The sequence below is a fragment of the Poecilia reticulata genome, linkage group LG14 (genome assembly GCF_000633615.1).
Source record: "Poecilia reticulata strain Guanapo linkage group LG14, Guppy_female_1.0+MT, whole genome shotgun sequence".
In the NCBI taxonomy this organism is placed as follows: domain Eukaryota; kingdom Metazoa; phylum Chordata; class Actinopteri; order Cyprinodontiformes; family Poeciliidae; genus Poecilia; species Poecilia reticulata.
Genome location: NC_024344.1, coordinates 18,376,758 through 18,385,023, shown reverse-complemented (window position 1 = coordinate 18,385,023; position 8,266 = coordinate 18,376,758).

Here is an 8,266-nt window from a genome sequence, read left to right as displayed (position 1 = left end):
ATGTAACCTGGTGTCAGCTAAAAAGTGTATTAAGTCCATGATAAACTTTGCTGTTAGTGGAAGTGTCCACAAATGTTTTATAGGCTAACATAACAATAAGCTAACCGAAGATCATGCTAAATGACTATTAGGCTATTTGAATGTTAAGATAATTGAAGATTAGGCTGAGATTTAGGATTACAGAATTTTAGCTTAACTGATTAGATTAGCATTCTACTTTTTAGACTGTTAATCTGATGATTAACATTTAGCTATTTGAATGTCAGTTAGCTAACATGGAGTTAGCTAACTGTTAAGCTAAGCGAAAATTAGGCTAACATCAGGCTAACTAAAGATTAAGACAAGCTAATTGAAAATTAGGCTAACTGAGCCTGTCAGTGTTGGCATTTAGCAGCTCAAGCTCAGAAGACGCCATATATGCAGCAGGTCATCTTTTTTATGGTCTTGTTTGGTTCCCCTTCTTGGCCTTAACATGTCTGTCTAAGATGTTTATCCTGTTCCTGACACACTTACAGACATTGTTGTCAGTAAATTGGTTCATTTTTATTTTAACACGGTATAACAGGGTTAGAGTGTAATATTATTTTTAAAAACAAGATACCAGCAGAGTTTTGTGAGTAAATAATAGGCAATGATAAAAGATATGATAAAAAATCTCTTAAACAAAGTGAGACATCAGGAGATTCCAGTGGAAATTTGGGTAACTCTGTTAGTATTCAAAAACTAGGTTGAGCATTGGGTCAGTTCCCTTAAAGAACTTTCCATCTCAAACATCAGCGTACATAAAAGAAGATACAGTCTTCTTTTGAGCTGTTATGACCAGTTCAACCAGAGTTCAAGATGATAAAAACAACTTCTCAAAAATACCCTTTTCTTAAGTTGCCTTTTCCAATAAGTAAGTCAAAGTACAAAGTTTGTCACCGCAAACCATAAGAGCCAACTCTGAGCCATCTAAAACATGCAGGCCTGGTCCTCGTATCTGACATGGATCCAAGATTGTAAGACTGGATGGATTTTATGTATTTACAATTTTTTATTTACAGTCCGTGTGAGATTTTTACCTTTTCTGAAGTTTACCAAGTTTGGATGTTGCATGTGGAGCATCTAAATCTACCAAACCAAAGGAAGCATTTTATTTATGTAACTATACAAATTGTTATATGGTGTATCCCACTGTTAATTTCATAATCTTGCCAGTTTAGCAACTTCTTATGCAGCCAGTCTGCAGTATGTCAGTGCATCCACAGGCATCCATGACGCGTCTATAAATGTTCCTACCCCAACACCTTTGCCCCCCGAGGTTCACTCGTCAGGGACGTTTGCATTCTCCGCACCAGTTCTGGCCAGGTGCATGCTAAAATTTGCTGACATACGTCTGAGCTGAGCAGATTTATCTCGATCTCTGCAGGGAATCTCAGTTTACTCAGGAATGTTCTCCTCGTCATGCCGACGCTTCCTAGCATGAGCTTCAGGAAAGCAAACTCAGAGGGGTCAGCTTGATAATCTCTGCACCAAGCCTGAAACAGCTGAATCTTGGTGATTGTTCTGTGTTTTACTTAATACGTACAACTGTGATTGTTTTTTCTCAATAATCCCTTGAGTGTTGATTCAATTTTACTGGTAGTTTCATGTTTTATGTGTCTTGGTTCTTCTGAACCAGTGAAAAGAGAACGTTTTTCAGTGGTTGGAGTAACACAGTGCTTCCCCACTCCTGTTTGTTGACTGAGTCTGTCAGTCAACTGATTGAAAGAAAGCAACAAAACCTTTCCCTTGCTTACAAGAAAGACAAAGTTAGCTGCTTTGTGAGTAATTGATAGGCAATGATAAAAATCTTTCTGGTCAAGAAGAACATGGATGGCCATTGTTGTGAAACTGATGCTGTTTTTAAAGCTACAGTAGGAAAAGTAAGACTTAAGTCTGAATGCCTAATATTTGCTCCATCTGCTCAACAATGATTGTATGGATTCTGCTGTAATGTGGGTGGGTAAAAAAGGAATTTAAATTGTAATTTATGCAATTTGACGTATATATTTAAAAACAGAGACGTATTATTTTAAAAAATGACGACCCTTGTAAATCGCCTGCATCCTATGGGAGAGGCCTGTGTCTATTCCTATTAGAAATAAACTTCTACCGAGTTAAAAAATGACTAAATCTGCCAGATTATACGATGCACTGTTAGAATTATTAGAAATAACTGTTGCTTCCGTTTCAAATACAAAATAATCGGATGATGTCAAATGTCTTACACTTTTTGTGCTAAATCAAAGAAAGATTGGTGGTTTTACTCAAAATTAGTACGGTAATAATCCCATACTACAAAAATTTGAAGACTTCATCTCAGCCAGTCCAGCTATACAGTCGGTGTGGATGTATAATGCATTTTGTGGCTTCCTTTGCTCCTTTTTGAAGGCGTTCGGTTCTGAGGCCGAGTCGTCCTCTTTTGATCCTTTTCAAACACCGGGCTCCCCCTGCCACGCACATACGCGTCCCCATTTACACTGTTCAGCTAATGACGAGCAAATGAGCTGTTGGAAAGGCTGAGCGTCAACTTAATCCCAACCCGTCAGCAGCGCCGCTGGGCCTTTATTTTTCACGTCTCAGGAGGGGGGAACCGCCACGGGAAATGGAACCGCTGAGAACTGGGATGTCTTCCCATTTCTGCTTGTATTTATAGGCGAGTTCAACCATGTTTGTTTGATGGTGATTAGAATTGTTGTCAGCAAAGGAGATATATATATATATATATAAAAAAGATAACTGGGTATCTTTTTTTACACGGGACAAATTATTTTTCATGCCCCAGAAGATAAAAGTGATATGGGGCTTGTGAATTGTGTGCTGCCACAATAGGTTCGTAGATAGCTTTGTTTATCCCGCCGAACATGATCTTGTTGTGTTTTGGATTACCGAGAAAGCAGGCATTTCCCGGAGGCAGGCTCTGTTTACAGTGGCGGTGAATGTTTCTGTTTGCTGGTGCGACACGGGCTCAGACGTAGAGGCAGGTGCGCTGCGTGGCCTCTGACAGAAAATCGGGATAAATACTGGAGCTTTGTGCTGCTGGGTGAGATCTGTTCACACACAAATCCACACAGGAAACACAAGGAGTGTCCTTTAGGCACGCCAATGTCGTTCTTCCAGTTTGACAGCATGGGTGACGTTCAAATACCGAAGCGGCGCTGGTCAGAGGAAGTGAAGCCGTCAAACCGGTTCTTCTCCTATTTCAGGTGGCCTCCACCTGCCATGATGACAGATCAAGTCTTCCCTGTCTTTTTCTGTCTGCCTTACTTTACATCCATGTACTCTGGTGCCACCTTGTGTTCACGAGGCAGAAACCGCTGGGAGGTTTTCAGGACTTGATGGGATTTTTTTATTTTATTTTTTAAATATCAATGAAAACTGATTTTCATTTTATTTAATTTCAACTTTTTTAGGACAATGCATGCCGCACATTATCTCTGATCTACCGGTTCTGGACACCCCCCCCCCCCCCAAAAAAAAACAAATCCCCAAGGGAAAAATGGCAAACATTTAGTGTTATTATATTTCATCTAAAAGCTGTAGATGGTAGATTGAGCCAGTTTGTTGATTGATAAAGACTTTTGCATTCAGATGATGTATTTTCTCAAAAAAAAAACTTATAGTATGATGCACTGCTGATTTACTGTCGCTGGTCTTTTTTTTTTCAAATGCTCATAAAGGATCAACTATTAAATTGGTTTTGCAATTTAATAATTGCAAAACCAATTATTAAATTGGTTTTAAACATTAAAACATTTAAAACAATTAAAACATTGTTTAGTTTTAATGATAACGTAGGATGATTGCAGGTTAGCGGTGCTGGTGTTTTGTGTGGTTTCGTCACGCGGCTCCTCGCTGTCTCTGTTGACGCTTCAGATGTGTCTGAAATTCTCGGGGATTACTGCAGAGCTCTCCGCATTCACTGGCACTTTGTGAAGACGTGTAAAAACCCTCAAGTTGAACTCGTATGAGTTGAAGTAGCGTAATCTAATACTGAGGGAAAACCCCCCAAGGTTTCTCAGCATCTGGGAGTCATGGTGCCTCTCTTACGCTCAGGATTTGTAGGATTTAGATCAGGGGTCTGTGTTGGTTCCTGTCTTTATTTGGTCATAGAGCAATAAGCAAGAAATTGATTAATCGCATGATAAATTAAAATGAGCTCATTTTATCTTTTCTGACTCTTAACAAAATCTGGATGACAGGTTTTCTGTCTGGTGTTTTGGTCTCAACTAGCCCTTTTTTTCTGAAGGACAATTTTGTTTTGAGGAACTTCAGTGTCCATTTTACTCGTTTATGTTTGGATATTTAAAGTGTCTTCCAGTTCATCTACATTAGAATTGAAAGTTTATTGATTTTTGAGGATGTGTTCTTGCATTATTATTCCATTAATATTATTTTACTTAAAAATAGTCTCAAAACTACAATATTATAATTTATTGCAATAACTTCTGCGACAATTTATTGTCCAGCATAATTAGTTATTGTGACCGGCCTGCTTGGTCGCAGCTTCTTTCTGAAGCCGGTTTTGTGTTTGCATTTCCTCAGTAATTCATGTTGGAAGTATGTGCAATGATTTTTTTATTTACAAAGTGTAATATTGCAATTGCTTTGAGATTTTAGCTTTTATTTTGTTAACGTGAGCCTTCCAAAGCAAGTTATCAAGAATCACTTCAAAAAAGTCTGATTTCAGGCACTCTTTGTTTTTTAAAATTGTTTATTTTAAGCTTAGCATTATTTTTATAATTTTTTTTTTTTTACTTATTTGTCATGGCTTAGTTATGATTTATTTTTGTTAAACTGGTTATTTAACAAAATAATTGGTACCTGCCATTATAATCAGCAGCAGTTCCAAGCTATTAGAGCAATATAATGTTTAGTCATTAAGAAAGTGCATCATTCTAATTAGATACATTACAGAAATGTTATTTATGTAAAGTTAAAATAAAAAAGTGGGGGGAAAAAAACCCCACCGACCCTTTTGGTACTGTGAACTTTATAAGAGCACCTGGTAAAATTATTATTTTTGTTTACAATTTATCACAAAAAAACGTTTGGCAGTGTCTTCATTGGCATTCAAGAATCAAACAGTTTTTTTTTCTACTGGTAAACTATCTTTGGTGATGAGCTCCAAATCTTTAATGCTGGAAAGGCCTCCTTACCATCACCCTAAGCTTTATCAGCTTTAAGTCGGGTCTCTGGTCTCCAAATCGGTAATGATTCCTACAGTCACAAGAAACATGTTGGTAAAAGTAAATGACTACCCTAAATCAGAAACTAACGTGAACAGTTTTAGGCTTAGCTGCTGCTTTTATCTTGTTTCCGTTTTTCAACACACATCTACTTTACTTAAATATGATGTGTTTTTTTCTTTGGGTTAGAAAAAAAAAGAGTCTTAATTATACCCCAGGGAAACGGGAAGCCAAGGATTACCAATAGGAATGTCCTGGAAACTCACGTAAACTTAAAAACAATAGGATACATGGCGAAGCAGTTTAGTTTTATTAGCTATTAACAGTGCCAGTAAGTGTTTAATGTGCTAGTTTTTTAGCTGTATTGCACAGTTTGGTCACCTGTCAGATGTTTTAGTTTTCAGTAGTCTGCATTGGACTGGAGTGAAATCCTGCTGCTGTTTGACTGAACCTGCAGAACAGCAGGGACGGATCAGGACATGGGAAATGGATCACTGTAGAGAGACGGCTGACAACGTGGAGCTGCAGTTAGAGCGACTTGAGGACCACGTCATTATGGGTTCATATCCTGAATATATTTATCTCACTTCAAGAAAAGTCCTACATTAAAAAGGACTGAAAGTTTCCAGGACTTTGGTTCTGAATTATGTTTGGTATTCTTATAAGAACAATCTTTTTTTTTGTATTTTCCAGTGGCGTCTTCATGAGGAAACAATAACCAGTCAACTTAAGGGTTTGCAATATACCAACACATTTGTGTAACCTTTGCTTAATGAAACAGTTTAATTGGGTCTAAAACGTGTCGACAACCTTGTAAAAATTCCAGGTTTTTAAGACCATAATTTGGTCTTAAATACTTGGTCTTAAAAGACCAGGTTTTTAAGACCAAGTATTTGTCAGGATCCCATCTGACAAATACTTTGGTCAGTTTCTAGAGCTAGTTGCTTGACAATGTGTTAGATCACTTGAAGATGGGTGTGAACATGACTGAGTGTAGATTTTTATTTATTATGCCCAAAAATATTTTTATTTTTGGTCGAGTTGCCCAGGATATGTGTCATAATAAAGGTGAAGCAAGTTTGAAAATAATATGTCAGGATTTTGGCTTTTTAACAGCAGTGTGGACATGAATTAATCCCGTCTCTGTTTACTTTGTAAAACAAAAGCAGAGGGAAATGTTAAATCCATAAGTTCTTATGAACTAGATGTTATTACTCTCCTGATTGCTTATTTTGAAAACTGGATATGGTCAGAAAATACTAGGTTCGCTGATTTTAATGTTTATAAAGCATTTGGGTACGGAAGAGGCGCTGGAGACCAACTTGTTGTGGTTTGTCGCCCTCTACTGGTGAACATCCCAAACTACAGCGTTCTGTATTTGAGAGCACCGGGTTTCTGGCTGAACTGAAACAAAAATAAATGTAATCTCATGATCCTGACACATTTATTTTACCATCCATCCATCCATCCATTTTCTTACACCCTTGTGTAAGAAAATGGCCGGGGGGCGTTGCTGGTGCCCATCTCCAGCTAACGTTCCGGGCGAGAGGCTGGGTCACCCTGGACAGGTCGCCAGTCTGTCGCAGGGCAACACAGAGACACACAGGACAAACAACCATGCACACACACTCACACCTAGGGGCAATTTGGAGAGGCCAATTATCCTGACAGTCATATTTTTGGACTGTGGGAGGAAACCAGAGTACCCGGAGAAAACCCACGCATGCACAGGGAGAACATGCAAACTCCATGCAGAAAGACCGGGGCCGGGAATCGAACCCAGAACCTTCTTGCTGCAAGACAACAGCTCTACCAACTGCGCCACTGTGCAGCCCACACATTTATTTTACAGTCAGTTAAAATATAGTACAATGAAAACAATCAACATCAACATGTCGCTTTTATTTATTTCCAGGTCCAGTTCTGTGGTTGGATCAGTAATGTCTGCTTTGTCTGAGATTCTGGGTTGGTATTATTAAAAGCAACCCAACTAGACCTGTTTATGTTTGACGTTGGACTATGGACTCAAAATAATTTCATAAACCTACTTCCACTTCTTACAAAACACTTCCTTCAAGCAAAGACTAGCCAGTGTAGCCAGATGTAAGAATAATGATAAAGAACACTTCCTTACCAGACCTGGACTCTACTCAGTTTGTAGTTCTTTCTGGACCGGATGAATCAGAAACAAGGATACAATTCACCTCTCTCAACAGAGTCAGTTATATTGGTCACACTTTTATTATTATTATTTTTAAGACAGAATTGTCAGTTTTCAGTTGCTTATGACTCTCCCTTTAACAGGATTGAATGAGAGCTCTGTCGCTTATGACTAAATCTGAATCCTCAAAATTACAACATACCTCTTAATCGTGCACATCACTGTGGCCAGACCAAATGGCCACCGCCTTTCTGCACCATTCCACTTGATTAAAATATCACTTCACAGGCAGTTTGATCTTTCTCCCATTTTCTTGGATTCCCTCTGCTAGAATTTCTTCCGGGCCAATCATCGAACAAGAATAGAAGTTGTAACTGATATTGTTTTGTTTTTTATGCGCTTTTTTAATAATTGTAGTCTGCTTGTAGTTTTAGCAATGGTAGCGGAGGAAGTGAACAAACCCTTTTGGGCCGCTTTAGCCACGCTTCCAGATATTGAATTAGCATTAGCATCCATGTTGTTTAGCTCCACACTTCTCTCTTTCCTGTACAGAACGGTTGTTTACAACACAGGCAATTTCTGGTAAGCTTCATAGCTTCAAATTGGCACATTCATGGCCAAACATTAATGATTGGGTAACTTTTAGAACTTCAACACAGTCCAATCGTTTTTCAACAGCCAAGAGCCCAGACCCTCTGTACAAAGCAAATAGGGTCTGGTTTTTACCAGGTTGAGATCAGACTCCAATAACAGAAAATCTCTCAAAGCCAACACGTTCATTTTATTGGAGAAAGCAGACAGCTAATGCATTTCTTCACATCTATTAACCAAGCTGAACTATTTACAGCACACCTCCCATTTAAAAAACCCTCCAGAGTCTTTTATGTCTGTAAAA